The sequence below is a fragment of the Microcebus murinus genome, chromosome X (assembly GCF_040939455.1).
Source record: "Microcebus murinus isolate Inina chromosome X, M.murinus_Inina_mat1.0, whole genome shotgun sequence".
Lineage (NCBI taxonomy): Eukaryota > Metazoa > Chordata > Mammalia > Primates > Cheirogaleidae > Microcebus > Microcebus murinus.
Window position 1 is genome coordinate 51,185,790 of NC_134136.1, and position 17,878 is coordinate 51,203,667.

At 34.1% G+C, this 17,878-nt stretch overlaps 1 protein-coding gene across 4 annotated transcripts in view; it reads right to left on the minus strand.

Annotated features, from left to right (window-relative positions):
- TENM1 (teneurin transmembrane protein 1) overlaps positions 1 to 17,878 on the minus strand; it is a 779,956-nt gene that overhangs the window by 286,496 nt on the left and 475,582 nt on the right. The gene's annotated exons all lie outside the window — the stretch shown is intronic.

Genomic DNA, 17,878 nt, shown 5'->3' on the forward strand with positions numbered 1-17,878 from the left:
TCACAGATATAGAAAAAATAATTTTACGCTTCGTATGGAACCAAAGAAGACCCCGAATATCAAGAGCAATTCTAGGCAACAAAAACAAAATGGGAGGCATTAATATGCCAGATATCAAACTATACTACAAAGCTGTAGTAATTAAAACAATATGGTATTGGTACAAAAACAGGAATATTGACCAGTGGAACAGATGTGAGAATCCTGATATAAAACCATCCTCATATAGCCATCTCATCTTTGACAAAGCAGACAAAAACATACGCTGGGGAAAAGAATCCCTCTTCAATAAATGGTGCTGGGAAAACTGGATAGCCACCTGTAGAAGGCTAAAACAGGACCCACACCTTTCACCTCTCACAAAAACCAACTCACGCTGGATAACAGACTTAAACCTAAGATATGAAACTATTAGAACTCTAGAGGAAAAAGTTGGAAACACTCTCCTAGACATCGGCCTGGGCAAAGAGTTTATGAAGAAGTCCCCAAAGGCAATCACAGCAGCAACAAAAATAAATAAATGGGACATGATCAAACTACAAAGCTTCTGCACAGCCAAAGAAATAGTCATGAAAGTAAACAGACAACCTACAGAATGGGAGAAAATTTTTGCATCCTATGCATCCGATAAGGGACTGATAACTAGAATATACTTAGAACTCACGAAAATTAGGAAGAAAAAATCAAATAACCCCATTAAAAAGTGGGCAAAGGACTTGAACAGAAATTTTTCTAAAGAACACAGAAGAATGGCCAACAAACATATGAAGAAATGCTCAACATCTCTAATCATCAGGGAAATGCAAATCAAAACCACAATGAGATATCACTTAACCCCAGTGAGAATGGCCTTTATCAAAAAAATCTCCAAACAATAAATGCTGGCGTGGTTGCGGAGAGAGAGGAACACTCCTACACTGCTGGTGGGACTGCAAACTAGTTCAACCTCTGTGGAAAGCAATATGGAGATACCTTAAAGCGATGCAAGTGAATCTACCATTTGATCCAGCAATCCCATTGCTGGGCATCTACCCAAATGATCCAGTGACACTCTACAAAAAAGACACCTGCACTCGAATGTTTATAGCGGCACAATTCATAATTGCAAGGCTGTGGAAACAGCCCAAGTGCCCATCAATCCAAGAATGGATTAATAAAATGTGGTATATGTACACCATGGAGTACTATTCAGCTCTAAGAAACAATGGTGATATAGCACACCTTATATTTTCCTGGTTAGAGCTGGAACCCATACTACTAAGTGAAGTATCCCAAGAATGGAAAAACAAGCACCAGATATATTCTCCAGCAAATTGGTATTAACTGAGTAGCACCTAAGTGGACACATAGGTGCTACAGTAATAGGGTATTGGGCAGGTGGGAGAGGGGAGGGGGGCGGGTATATACATACATAGTGAGTGAGATGTGCACCATCTGGGGGATGGTCATGATGGAGACTCATACTTTTGGGGGAGGGGGGTAATGGGCATTTATTGAAACCTTAAAATCTGTACCCCCATAATATGCCAAAATAAAAAAAATAATTAAAAAAAATAACTAGAACTACAATAATTTGTTAGTGGATGCACAATATAAACAGATATAAATTGTGACATCAATAATATAAAATGTAGGGAGAAGAAAAGTTAAATTTAAAAGTTTTGTATGTGGTTGAAGTTAAATTGTTATCAACTTAAAATAGACTTTTTTAAGTTTTTTATGTAAGCCTCATGGTAACCACAAATAAAATAACCTGTATTAGATACACAAAAGATAAAAAAAATTAAAGCAAACTATTACAAAAATCATAAAATCACAAAAGAAGACAGTAAGGGAATAAAGGAACAAAGAAACTACAAAACAGAAAATAAGTTAGAAAATAGCAATAATAATTCCTTACCTATCAATAATTTGTAAGTGAGTTAAATTCTTTAATCAAAAGACATAGAGTGGCTGAATGGATAAAAAAAGATCCAACTATATATCCTGTGTATAAGAAGCTCACTTTAGCTTTATGAACACACACAAGCTGAAAGTGACAGGATGGGGAAAGACATTTCATGCAAATGGTAAGCAAAAGAAAGCAGGAATGGTTATACTTATATCAGACAAAACATACTTCGAGAAAAAATAGATTTTAAGTCAAGATATGGAAACAGTCTTGGTGTTCATCAACAAATAAGTAGATAAAAGCAAATATGATATCTATAATTATACTTGGTCTATCTATCTTAATCTATCCATATACACAATGGAATACATTAAAAACAAGGAAATCTTATCATTTGCTAAAGCATGGATGAACCTGGAGGGTATTATGCTAATAGTAACCCAAATACAGAAAGAAAACTACATGATCTCATGTGTATATGGAATCTAAAAAAGTCAAACTCAGAAGCAGATAGTAGAATGGTAGCTAGTAGGCACTGGGGGTGGGAGAAATGGGGAGATGTTAATCAAAGGGTACAAAGTTTCAGTTGTACAGGATGGATAAGTTTTGGGAATATAATGTATAGCATGGTGGCTATAATTAATAATACCGTATTGCATACTTGAGATTTTCTAAGAGAGTAGATCTTAAATGTTCCCATCGCCAAAAAAATTTGAAAGAGTTGGATATGTTAACTAGATTGAGGTAATCATTTCACAATGTATACGTGTAGCAAAACATCACATTGTATACCTTAACTATATATAATTTTAATTTGTCATTTATAACTTATTAAGTCTGCAAGGAGATGTAAGCTGAAACACTGAGATACTCTTTTGTCTATCAAAATGGCTTCTTTTCTTTCTTATAAATGATGTTGTCAAAGTTTTCAAGGGTTCAGAGAAATGAGCACCCTCACACACTACTGGTCATGTAAAGTGTTGAAAAATGTTTACATAAATTGGCAACATACATCTAAAGTGTTGGAAATGTTTTAAAATATTTTTATCCAGAAATTCCATGCTTAGAAATTTATATTAAGAAAAGGATCTGAACAGATTTAAAATATTGATCTTCAATATGATATTGTATATAGCAGCAAAATATTGAAAATTACTCAAATGTGCAACAAATTGGATTGATTAAATCAATGACTATATCATTGTGTTGCCATTAAAAATGTTATAGGAAATATTTAATAATAGAGAAAAACAATCACAAAGCAGGTAATAAAACAGTATATAATATGAGCTCATTTATAGAAGTTGTTTAGTGTAATAAGTGAGGGCACAGGGACTTTCTGTGTCAGACAGACCTGAAAAGTAATGGCTCTTCTATGTACTAGTTGTGCAATATAGGGCAAGCTACTTAAACTCCCTGAGTCTCAGTTCCCTCATATGTAAATTAGAAATAATACAGTAGTTCATCCTTATACATGGGGTATATGTTCCAAGAATCCCAATGGATGCCTGAAACCTTGGCTAGTACCAAACCTTACATATACAATGTTTTTTCCTATACATACATACATACTTATGACCAAGTTTAATTTATAAATAGGCACAGTGAAAGATTAATAATAATAACTAATAATAAAATAGAACAATTCAAATAATATACTATAATAAAAGTTACATGAATGTAGCCTCTTTCTCGCTCTCTTTCAAAATATCTTATTGCATGTAACATTTTCAGACTGTGTTGACCATAGGTAAATGCAACTGTAGAAAGCAAAACTTGATAAAGGGGGATTACTATAATACCTAACTTGAATGAGACTATAATTATGCATAAAGGGATCTACATGAGTTAAAGTACAATTCATGCCTCTTTCGAGAAATTACGTGCTTAATTTTTTAGTATTACAATACTAAATTCTTTTTGTTTTTCAATGTGTAATCAATTACCATCATTGTTCTTTTTTTTTTTTTTTTTTTTTTGAGACAGAGTCTCGCTTTCTTGCCTAGGCTAGAGTGAGTGCCGTGGTGTCAGCCTAGCTCACAGCAACCTCAAACTCCTGGGCTCAAGCGATCCTGCTGCCTCAACCTCCCGCGTAGCTGGGACTACAAGCACGAGCCACCATGCCCGGCTGATTTTTATATTATATATATTAGTTGGCCAATTAATTTCTTTCTATTTTTATGGTAGAGACGGGGTCTCGCTCAGGCTGGTTTTGAACTCCTGACCTTGAGCAATCCGCCCGCCTCGGCCTCCCAGAGTGCTAGGATTTCATTGTTCTTTTTGACATTCAAGTTTGGCTAGTGGGCGTCCCTTCAAATTGGCTCATGTGTCATTTTGATATGCCCAAACCCTTCCTTGCTTTCAAGCACACGATATCTCAGGCTTACCTTACTTTCCCTGCCATAGATCTAGAAACAGGCAATCTTCAAAAAGGTTTTGGTAGGAAATGTATTTAGAAACCAAAGTTTGGGTATGAGATGTGTTCATTACTACATAGGTGTCACTGCTTTTAAGTCTTTTCAGGGGACAGGCCAGGATATATACACAAAGAACAAAACTTTTAGATTTTATAACTTGCTTTGTTAACATATGTGTGTATGGACAAATATATCTATGTGTATAGGTTTATTTTTAAAAGCACAAGCTTATTTTCATGTTCTCAATTCTAATCCAATACCATAGAGTTCTTCCTCTTTCCCATTCCATATTTGTATTTCCTTTTTTTTTTTCACACAGTGAACCCTGTTCCCAATAACATGAATATATTTACTCAGAACATGGATATATTTACTCATTCAAAACTAATAGTAGACTTACAGCACAATCTGGTGGCAATGTCAATAGAGACAGGCACTTTCATACATTGCTGGTGGGTAAACAAAATAGTTCAACTATTATGAAGGAGATTCATGCAAAATTGCCACTTACAGTTTTTTTTTAAGAAAACTTCTCTTTGTTTCAATAGTTATTTCCTTTAATTTCTTATTTTGCATATATTTCCCCCTTTCTCTTGATTACAGATTGTGGTCTGCCTATTTGTTGATTTTTAACACCACTGTATTTATTTTTCTATTTTTTTTTGTTTCCTTCCCCATTAACTTCTTTAATTTTAATTTTCTTTAACTTCTTTAACTTTAATTTTCTCATTTCCTTTCTTGTAATCGCTTTTAGTTTATTTTATTGACTTTTAAGATTTCTTTTCTTTAATTTTATTGAAATAGCTTAATTGTATTTCATAAATTTTGACATGTGGTATGTTCATCACTGTTATTCTTTAGAAATTTTATAATTTTACTTTTTATTTCCTTTTTGTTCACTTCAATTATATTTATTTACCTGGCCTGGCCACTAGAAGAGTTTATAATTTAAAATTTTTAAGATAAACTTATATAGCCAAAACTTGCTTTATCATAGTAATAACCTATTTCCTTTTGACATGATAATTTTTTAAAAATTTAAAACATTTCCAGGAAGAAGGGCTTTTCTTATTTTCAAATTTTCTTATTAATTTGTAGTTCCATTTCACCATGATCTGGGAATTATGTTTCCATTATTTCTAATTTATGAACCTCATTGATCATAGAGGATGTATCTTTCTCGAGGTTTCAGAGAACATTCACAATATTTGATAGTCTGGATTACTTTGCCTATCTTTTACACCAATCATTTTCTCTGATATTTTTTAAAAAAATTTGCCTCTCTTTATTTCAATTTCATTCTCTTTGCTATTCAAGTGCATTTCAGAACATGGCATCTCACTATATTTTAAAATTTTTTCTCCCTTGGTCACCATTCAGTATAGTCTTCATTTTCAAGATGGTTTTATCTTTTTCTCAAATTTATTTCCTGAGTTTGGTCAATTCTCCTTTTGCACATTTCTGTTATGAGTTTTAAAATTTATCATTGGAGCCTTTTCTCGTATCTTCAAATGTTTGTTTAAGATTAAAATGTTTTATTGCAGTTTGTTTTCTTCTTTGGGGTTGGTTATTTGGAGAGGTTTTTTATTGGATGAAATGATTGATTTTTATTTTCTACTTCTTCTTATAGTGCTTTGTGTGGATGTTGCTTACCTTTTTATGTTCATTCTTAAATACTTTATTTTCCTGGGCCAGCAATAAGAGTTGTGTGGAGACAGAAGTCAGGAGGTTGGGTGACTCACTAGATTTCTTTGTTCTTATTAAAGTGGTTTATAAAATCAATGATGCCATTTTGATAGGGGGTTCAGTATATCCCTTAGTTTTGTGATTCACTTTTATTTTTGCTATATTATAAGATTCTACCTCTTGCTTCCTTCTTTTCCTTTACTCCCAGGCCTCTGAGGGACACTTTTTCTAAGTTGATGCCTCTATGTCCTCAGAAGTGGTGCCTTCCCAAGGCTACCAACTCTAGTTCTGTGCACTTTAAAGCACATTTCTTTCCATTTTTAGTAGCCAGAGCTCTCATATGCCATGTCTTAGATCTGTTCTCAATATCTGCTCACCAAGGGTGGGATTTCTTTATAATGGGTGTTATTTGATCAATTCCGCTATAGCTAGGCACCAGTTCTCATATCTTCCTTTCCATTTAGCTTCTGTCTGACTCTCAGCTCTGGCATGGGCTACATAGCTAACTCTATTTAATTTGATTATTTATTTCTCTACTTATGTGTAATTTGAAGTTTGCAGAATAATTCTCTCTTAGTTATGATATTGAGGTAGATTATGGGTGGGTTTTTGTTTGTTTTTATTTTGCTCTCTTTGTTGATATGAATTTCTATTTGAAGCATGGTATGGAGAGATTTGGATTTAAAGGGCCAATATTACCCTATGGGAACTCAGATTTCACTGCTAATATTTATTTTTACATTTAAATGATACATATGTAGACACATACACTTGAACATTGTGTACACAGTATCTAAAGCACATTCATTAGAAATGAGTCTCTGATGATTGGGATAAAATATAATTTTACCTGCCTGGTGTTCCTTATGTTCAATTTCATGCATCTGTGAGATAGTTAGCCATGGTTATGGCTATCATTTGTAATTCTGAACAGGGCCAGATTTACTAACAGGGTGATTGTGTTGCATTTTCAGGCATGTTTTCTTATCTTTCACATAATTCCTCCACCTAGATTTCTAAGGCTTGGAAATTCATAATGAGTATCTAATTTCTTTGGCTTAAAATAGTGATGGAAAAAATATTTCAACTTCTGAGTTGACTCTAATTGTAGAATCTAGACTCAGCAGGAAAGAATGTTCCATCTGATTACTGATATCTGGGACAGGGAGGTGATGACATCAATGTTAAGGATTTGCCCTTCTTGGATTAAGACTTTGTCTTCTGATTAAATGCAAATAACCTAAGGGAGATATAATACATTTATCTTTGTCACACCCATGTATACTTCAGTATGAATTATCTTATTACATGGTTGCCAGCTTAAATGTCTACATAGAAGGAAGGCAAGTAATATAAGAATGAAGAGTGTGGGATGTGTATTTTGATCAAGTGGAAAGTTCATGCCCTTTAGGGAACAGCCCCAATTTAGCCCCAGTCACTGGTTATCATATTATTTTTGCCACACCAAAGACTGAAATAATGCCTGGAACACTGTAGGTACTCAATTAATGTGTGAGCAAATGGATGAATGTAGATCTGGGGATGTCAGATCTTTCTATTTTTCAAAAAAACCCAAAAAATTATATATAAACCATAGATTTTTATGTAAAATCTCTTGACTTAAGTTTTCAAATTTGTTAATAGCACTTTAATAAAAGTTAATAAATTAATAAAATATTTTTTAATTTTATGTAAAATATAAAATATTTTTATTTTAAAACATTTTTTGCTAATAAATTAATAAAAAATTATGTGCATCAATAAAAACCTGTCTAGTACATCAGATTTATTTCTGAATTCAGGTTTTGTTAAGGAGTAGAAGGCAGGACTATTCCTTGATTTGGGGAATGGGGCACAAAGAGAGACTGAGACTGTGGGCTTTGGTAATGAAACAAAACAGAGCTAACAGATTGAAATAGTAACTGAGCCAATGACCTTGGCCTCATTAGCAGGAATGCTACTGAGATAGTCAGTGAGTAATCTAAATATTTTTATTTCTTTCCTACCTACTCAAATCACAAAAGACATATGTACTATAATTGCCTATAAAAATAGAACAATATTATTCAGTTTGCTATGTATGCTAATAATGAATTATGTTTCATAAGGCCAAAAGATGTCCCTATCACTGGACTTGATGTTCTTCAATTTGTCATTTTTTGAACGTGTATTTAATTGTGATTGCCCAATGAATCTCTTATTTTTAAAATTTAGTTTCCCCCCTCTGTTGATGGGTTTTACATTTAGTAGTTCATTTATGCAAAAAACTAGATGGTTGCCTACCAGCAAGAAGAGTTATCTGCTGGTTAATCCAAGGGCAGAATTTGGTCAGGGCAACCAGACTAAAAACATATAGCAGACAGGAAGAGAAACTAAAGATACAAATGGTTTGTTTGGGTTTAGTTCAATCTTGGAACAGGCTGTGTTTTAGGCATGACAAAGAAAGAATCTATTTGTACCATCTGGCTTTCAAATACTCCCACAGCCTCCTATGTTGGTAAATTTTAACTAGTGCAATCTCTGCAATATCCTATATAATAATATTTGAGCATGTGCTATCATAGCCTGGAGTAGTACTGAGTATGTCTAAGGCTTTATGACATTTTCCCAGTGACATGAGAACATTCACGTCCAAAATACAAAATAGTTCAACTAGGTTCAAAAGTCATCTGACTCTTCAACTACTTATAGACTGACTGAGCCTAGCTCTACAGCTAATGATCAAAGATATATATGCATGTATGTACATACACACACACATACATACATATAAATTCTTGGCTCTCTGCTAGGTGGTAGAGAAACCACTGAACTGTTCGTTAGCTTTAGAGGATTTGGGCTCAGTAGGATTTTATGTCTGGAGGTAGCACATGATCTTTAACAAAACCATTCCATTTCAAAAATTTCTACTTGCTCTCATAGCACAATATACTTGTTCCTAGTTCTTGACAGCTGATATTTCTCTGTCTTTCTCTTATGCATTGTACAACTAGTATTAACTTGGCTGCTTTTTATGAGTAAAACCCAAAATCTTTTCGGTTTCCTCTATTAAATATCATTTTCATATAACTCCATAATTTTATTAGTTAATTCTACAAAGTATTTGAAGATATGATATATACAAAAATTATGTTATCCTTATTTGCCATATTAATATCTATGTTTAATTAAAATTAAAGTTTAAAACAAAAAAATCTAGGTTCTTCCTTAAATGAACAAAGGGCAAAACTGAATTAAGAATGCTGTCTACACAATAAACATATGAAAAAATGCTCAACATCTCTAATCATCCGGGAAATGCTAATCAGAACCACCATGAGATATCACTCATCCCCAGTGAGAATGGCCTTTATTAACAAGTCCCAAAACAATAAATGTTGGCATGGATGCAGAGAGATAAGAACACTCTTACGCTGCTGGTGGGACTGCAAACTAGTGCAACCTCTGTGGAAAGCAATATGGAGATTGCTTTCCTCAAAGAGGAAAGCAATTCTTTCCTCAAAGAGATACAAGTAGAACTACCATTTGATCCAGCAATCCCATTACTGGGGATTTACCCAAAAGAACAAAAGACATTTTATAAAAAAGACATCTGTACTCAAATGTTTATAGTAGCATAATTCACAATTGCAAAGATGTGGAAACAACCCGAGTGACCATCAATCCATGAGTGGATTAATAAAATGTGGTATATGTATACTATGGAGTACTATTCAGCTATAAGAAACAATGGTGATATAGCACCTATTGTATTTTCCTGGATAGAGTTGGAACCCATTTTTCTAAGTGAAGTATCCCAAGAATGGAAAAATAAGCACCACATGTACTCACCAGCAAATTGGTTTCACTGATCAACACCTAAGTGCATACATAGGAATAACATTCACCGGGCGTCGGGCAGCTGGGAGTGGGGAGGAGAGGATGGGTATATACATATACAATGAGTGAGTGTGGTGTGCACTGTCTGGGGGATGGACATGCTTGAAGCTCTGACTCCGGGTTGGGGAAAGGACAATATACGTAACCTAAACATTTGTACCCCTATAATATGCTGAAATTTAAAAAAAGTAAAAAATAAAAAAAGAATGCTATCTACAACCATAAATAATAGGTTAGTTGATTTGATGAAATCTATGACTATCAAAGACTAAAATCTGCCTTGTCTGTAGCACAGAATGGTTGCTGTCAAAATCACATTTGTATTCATTTTTGGCCCTAGCCATAACTAGTTTTCCTGAGAGCTCAACAACCTCTTCCGATGTTCTACATACATATGCTAGCCTTCAGTTTCCTGATCATTTGATTAGGACACAAAGCTCCTTTACTGTGAAAGAAATGAAATAGAAACAAGAGTTATTTACAAAGCACCTGATCCTATGCCTTTTCTTCCAGTTAAGAATTTCCTGTTGCCACATTTAACCCGATAATCAGACATTTGTGAGGCCATTCCTTAGAAACTCTTGTGGTAAGCAATTACTCTGAAGTTAACTATAATATGTTACATAGGGCCTACATTAACTACATTGGCAATGCTTTGACGAGGTTTTGATCAGCAGAAAATTACAGTGGGTTATCTTGAACCATCTTAATTTGTTCATTATTGTCCCATAGAGAGCAACAAGGGCCCTAAGGAAGGAGTTCTTGAGAAACCACAATGTGATCTGGAATTCCAAGTGGGTCTTGCCTGTATGGAAGATCAAATATAAAGTAGTGTTCTTATTTAAATGCTATCTGTACTTTGGTGTGATTTGTTAATGGGCTTATGAATCTACCCAGGAAAGAACACCTTGTGGGATCATATCTAGCCAAGAATCTAGCCTTTTTGAACAAAGGATTCATCTGGAAAGAGCTCCTCATATCTATTCCATAACTAGGTCCAAAATTATAGGGGAATCACATTTTGTGCTGTGAGTCTGAAATCTGAAATTCTGATATACTAACCTCTGACCATCTTCTAGACTTCAGCTCGCTCACAGCCATAACTCCCCTACAATATCATCAAGATCTCTAAACACTTGGGCCCAACTCTTGTTTCCTAATGCCATTAACTTCCTCCTTCTATTTTTCTTCCCTCCTAAATTTTATCCTTTGGCTGATCACTTCAAAAACCTTATCACCAGCAACTATACTGTTCTTAACCTTTCTGTCTTCTTGCTGCACTTGCCTTGCAACCCTCCATCTTGGTGTAAACATCAAATAGTTGTATTTCACTTCATTACTCTTCTTGAAACACTATGTACTTGGTTTCTCTACCTCAGCTTTTTACATATGTTATAGTCTCAAGATCTCATTATGCTCTTAAAAATTATTGAGCATGCCTAAGAGGTTTTGTTGATCTGGGCTACATCTACTGATATTTACTGTATTAGAAATTAAGACATAACTTTTATAAGTATTTATTTATTTATTTATTGAATAATAAAAATAAATTCTTACATTTTAGCATAAATGACATGTTTCACAATAAATAATTATACAATATTTTTTGCAAAACAAAAATTATTAGTGAGGAGAGTGGCATTGTTTTACATTTTTAAAAATCTCTTTAATATTCCACTTAATAAAAAAACAGGTGGATTCGTGTATCTATCTGCTTTTGCATGCAGTCTCTTGTTATATCACATGTCACGTAATCTCTGGAAAACTTCACTGTACACTCCTGAGAGAATATAGTGAAAAAGATAGATAATATCTTTGTGGTATTATGAAAATAGTTTTACTCTAGGGACCCTCTGACAGGTCTTGGAATTCCTAGACCACACTTTGGGAACCACTCTTCTATCTCCATCATCATATGGTTTCCTTCCAACCTTTCTAGCTGCTTCTTCTTAGTCTGTTTAGCAGATTCTTTTTCCTCAGGTGTCTTGAATATCAGTATTCCTCAGAGTTCCAGTCTTCATACTATTTTTCTCCTTGCTCTACTCCCACAACTTTGGTGCCCTCAAAGGCAGATGCCTCCACAGTTTCAGTATCAGATATTTAATAAATAATGTATTAGGTATCTCTTCCTGTATGTCCAATGTCACCCTTAAACCTCTTCCTTCCATTTTCTATGTTGGCTAACAGCATCACTATTTACCTAGTTCCTAAGGCAGACAACTCTTCTCTCTCTTGCCACATCTAATCAGTTACTAAGTCAAGTGTATTCTATCTTCTAAATACTTCTCAATTCCATCTCCTCCTTCTCCATTCCCAGAAATTTATGTTCTCACTATTACTCACCTGTATGACTATTATGGTCTCATAATTTATATCCATGACTTCAATTTTACAACCCCCATCATACTGTCTGCTAAACCCAATTTCAATACTGCCATTAGGGTGATTTTTCTAAATGTAAATCTGAGCAAATAATTTTCTTGCCCTAATGAAAAACCATAAAAAATTTTCCATTTGTTCTTGGAAAAATTTCAAGCTCCTTACCATGGCTTAAAACACCTTTCATGATAAGCTCCTGCTTGCCATCTTCATTTCCTACCACCCTCCTACATCTTTCATGTTGTGCTTTTTCAGGTATTCTAATATGTTAGTATTTGCTAAAACATATTATGTTTTTTCACTTCTTTATGAAGGGAATATTGCTGAACCCCAACGGATAAGTCCCCATTCTGTAATATGCCAACCACTTAGTGTTGACTGTGATGAATTAGATTATTTCTGTTGGTGACACTGGCCTTCCCTGCTCCGGCTGTTCTATGGGAGAATTCAGTCACATTTCTGAAGTTTAAAATGGGTTAAACCTGCCATCTGTTTAAAAGCTATTGCTCTAATTTAGTTTATTTTATTCACTTCAGAGTAAGTATAGCTTAATGATTTATGTGATGTAGGTCTAAAAATATTCACATAACACATCTCTCTCTATATTATATATATAATTTGGGTGGGGAGAAACTGAGTTAAACAAGAACTAAATTTCTCCCTTATGCAAAAGAATTCAAATTATTTACTTTGAAGTCTTCAATTTTCTTGAGAGAGAATTTTTTTTCTGAATTTGCAAGATTGGTTCTTGCTATTCTAAAATTTCTTAAGCACACAAAACTCCAAAATTACTAACCTATGGTCTGGTCTCCTTTTAATCTGTCTTCCAGTAGATTTTTATCTATTTCACAGAGTCTCATATTAATTTCCCTACTCAGGCTAAGAAAGTGCTGCATGAGAAATACTTAGTAGGGTGACTGGCTCTCCTTGAGACAATAAAATCATCTCTTGATGCAAGACATGTGTTTAGTATCCACTACTTATTCACCCACCAAATTATCTCTTATTCTATGTCTTAAATCCACAGCATGCTTGAGTTCCAAGAAAAAAATTAAGTACAGTATTTGCCTTTCATCTAAATGCCTTTATTCTGAGAAATAGGAGCTAACTCTGGTTCTGGAAATTAGTTGTATGTGACACAGGTTCATCTTGTCATTTTAGTATGTTTAATTTGAATTGGATTTATACTTTTATTTATGACAGGTAAGAGTGCCACTTAACATGGTGGAGATAAAACTTATAGAACATATTACATCAAAAGGTGATATAAGATGAATCTATAAATCTTTTATTAAAGAAGGATTCTGATAAATGTATGGATGACAGATTTATAATTAGAATGAAGTTATACCACCGTTTTCCAGATCCTTGCTTAGAGAGATTGCTAGAAAGTTGGTAGATTCATGAATAGGAGGAAAAGTCAATTCTAACACAGAAACTGCCATTATTATCATGATTGGGTGCATGAAAGTGAACTGGAAGAAGTAATAAATATTAAGCATGACACCCAAAGGATTGATAATGGTCTATAGGATAATGTAAAAATGCTTTTTAGCATTTTATGCTGAGTCATTTCTTGAATGTTATAAGCTACAATGCATTTTAATGAAAATGTGTTTCAACCTAGATATGGCCTTCAGATACAAATGCGAAACCATCTGAAGGGTCAAAACACCACAGAAGAGGGAAATTAGTAGAATAAAGGCAAAATGACAGCTATTTGAGACCAGGCAGAGGCAAACAACAAACTCATTAGAGGATTCTTATGAGACAGACATTGAAGGTTTGAAAAATTGTTTTAGATGACTTTGGAAAGAAGGGAAACAAAAGCTGTTCATGTTGGGATAAATTGTATGCTCATTATGCTTACCTCAGCTTAAATTAATAATCTTCATAATAATCCTGTTCCACTAATAATAATTGCCAATCTGCTAAGCAATGTCCTGGGTGTTTTATAAGCTTCAAATCATTTAATTATAAAGAAAACCCTTGAATAAGGTATTATCAACATTCCCATTTTATAGATGAGGAAACTTAGGCACAGAGACATTAATGAAGTTGCTAGTTCTGTAAGTGAAAGAACTGGGTTTTGATAAGCATATTTACAATTCTGTGGGGCACTGTTTATTTAGACTTAATGGGGAAAACTCCATTTCTATCTTGTTTAAAAAAATCTAGGTTCTTAAATTTTCCAAAATCAGAACATGCCATATTTTATTTTATTTCTTCCCTGTAGAGTGAGGTATTTGCATTTTCTTTGTGAGGAGGGAAAATTGAACACACTCTACTTTTCTCCTTCTATTATTTTCCATACTCTCTAACTCCACTGTAATAATAGCCCAGAGAGTATGGCAATTTGGGCCAGTATAAAGGGGGCAGAAGAAAGCACTAAAATCAGTGTTACTCAATTTTGGTGCAGAGAACGATGTGAATGAATTAAGACCTTCGCCCTCTTGAAAAGTTTCATCCCTAAACTTTGGATCACAGAACTGTGCTCAATATTCTGTCTCTTCTAGTTCTGTATTGTTAATACCCATTCTGGTCAACTCTCTACATGCGGGCCATATAGGATGGCATGGCAAGATTTACAGACTGAAATTATTTCACATGTAGAGTTTTGAATGCTACCTAAATCTCCTGAAGGTGGTATTAATTGCTTCTAATTTCATGGCAACAGGAAAGGATCATCCATGTCATTTACTAATGATATTGGGTCTGAGAGCAGAAACCCTACTCCTCTACTTATTCAATGCAACAGCCCCATTTGATCCCAGGCACAATGTATTCCTATAAATTTCTACTGCCTGAGAGTTTCTGTTGCCTCTTATACAAACTGCTGACTGTAGAAAAACTTGATCAAAACATCAAAGATTGCCAGAGAAGCTGTGTTTGTGCCCTTCACAACCATTGATGAAGTACCTTAACCTCGCCTTCCCTTGATGCCTTGCATATGGTCATCTGTCTTCCTGACTACTACTTCATATGGCTTATTTGTAAATTCAAACAAATGTGCTTCTGACTGGCACTGATACATCACTGATGCCAAAATCTCAGAGAGGATGAAGCCTAAGGACATATTTTTTGATTCAGATGGAAAATATTACAGATTTATGGGGAAGTGATGACAATAGCCATTCCATGATATCTTCATATAATCAGTATCTTTCCATGCCTCTCTTCAGCAAATTTTATGACCTCAAAACTTTTTCAAACGAATTATTTTCTTTCTGACCCATAGTGGGTAGGTGTGGGGATGGAGCTGGTTGGCTGAACAACCCCGCTCTGGTTTTTCATGTGCTGGATTTCCACTGCTTTCCAATGACCACTTACAGAGCCATAATGCACAGAATGTCTACTGATGTCCCATTGATATTGATATGATTTCCCCTAGTGGATTGAGGGCAGCACAGCATGCAGCCATTAGTATCTAAAGGCTATGTATAATGGATAATAGAGGAAAATGAAATAGCAGAAAGGAATTTGCACGGGAAACAGAAGCAGTAAGTCGTTTCAGTGAAAGATTTTACTTGGGTTATATAGCAACTGCAAAGGGGGATTGGAAAAAAAAACGACTCTTATAGACTCAGCAACAGTCAAGAGTGAAATGGTTTCATATTTTGAAATATAATACTTTTTTATTTCAAACACAGAAAGCCATTTAAAAATCATCTTGTATATTACAGTTCTTATGTGGCATCTTTCACCTGAATGCCTATTTATGAGTTTTTACTCTACCCTCCTGAGATCACCAATATGGCACAGATGGGATAAATCAAAGAAAAGATTTTTACTGATTTATCCAAAGTCACAAAATGTCCACTTCATGACAGAACCAGGAACAAAGTTACAGTGTTTGCCATAAACATCTCATCACATTGAACCCATTCAACATACTGTGCCAGGATTTAGCCTGATATTTCTGTATCTAAAAAAATCTCCCAATAAATGATTTCAACAGATAATCTCTCACCAATCAAGCAACCTTAGTTTCACTCATCACCAGTGCAAGAGATGACCTGGTATATCTAATTGAATTTATAATTTAAATAAGAAATAAAAGGTTTGGCAGATTTATTTAGTAGACTGAGAAGTAAACGAGCTGTAAAGTTTACTTCAGTGCAAGAAAGGCAGCAAGGCCTAGCACTCAAGACTATGTGCTCTGGAGATAGTCAGCTCTGGCTTGAAGCTCAGGATCCTCACTTGTTAGTGATGCGACCTCTTAATCTCAATGGGATCTCTAGGTAGCCTCTTAAAGTTGCTGTACCTCAGTGTCCTCATTTATAAAATACATATAATACTCATTCCTACCCTAAGGACTTTCATTAGAATTAAATGAGCTAATATAAGTAAAGTGCTTAGCATAACTCAGTTTTTCAGCAAATGTTTACTGTCAGGGTTGCTATGTGCCAGGCACAGTTTTTGGTGTTGGAATACAGACATGAACAAAATGGTTAATTCTGGGAACTAGTGAATTTTAAAACTGAATAATAAAATGATACTAATGGTAATAGTAATGATAATATTTACCATTTATAAGCTACTTGCTATATTTTAGGCACTATTCCAAGTGCTTTAGTTATGGTAACTCTTTTAATTATCAAAACAACCCTATGTTATAAGTTCTATTTTAATCCCATTTTATAGATGAGGAAATGGAGGCCTGAAAAAGTTAAGTAGTTTGACTAAGGTGACTAATAAGTGGCAGGGATCTGAAAATCCATGCTTGTAACTACTGTACTATATTGTCTTACTGCCATGCCAAATTAATATGCCACTGTTTACCCTATAAAAAGGCAGTACTTTCAATAGCTGAAATGTTCTACTTTCACTTATAAGATGAATAAATATATAACCTAAAGAAGTCTCAGAATATATGATAAATTGATATAGCAGTGGCCATCATAATAAATTTAAATAGAAATATAGTTTCGAACATAGTATAAACCTATTAATAAAGAGCTTGGGTTATATGGATTTGTTTATACCAGGAGTTAAATCTTATATCTAAAACATTATCTCTCTAAACAGCAAAAGTTAATAGAAAATAATCTATAAAATAAGAATCTGTTTCATAATTGAACAAAAACATTTGAAAGGGCCTTTGAAGTATTTAAACTTCTCAAATTATTTCTTCGTTTGAATGATTTCATATTAAAATTATGTTTGAGTTGCAGTACTTTCTCATCTCCCACCTCCATCCCTTCACTAATATTTCTCATTACAGTTTATTGCAAACCAAATAAATACACATGTTGGGTTATCCTGAAATGGCTGAGATAAGAGACACATTTTTTGATATTATAGGGTAATATCGCACATGTTTACTAGAAGCATTGTTCATATATATTCAGATTGCGAGATGAAAATATAAGATAGAATCATGAACATCAGCATAGGCTATGATTCTACACTGTTTACATCATTAGTGGCTTCCCTACAAAATATATCTGTTTATTTACTTACCACCCCTTGTTCTATGACTCTCACATAAACTTGTTATGTGAACTTTCTTATTGTTCACATTTTGGATAAATGGGAATCAACTAAATATACTTATTACAACTATAAGAAAGTCTAAATCTCTTTTTATCTACCTCTCAAAATCATATAGTGCGTAATTCTGCTT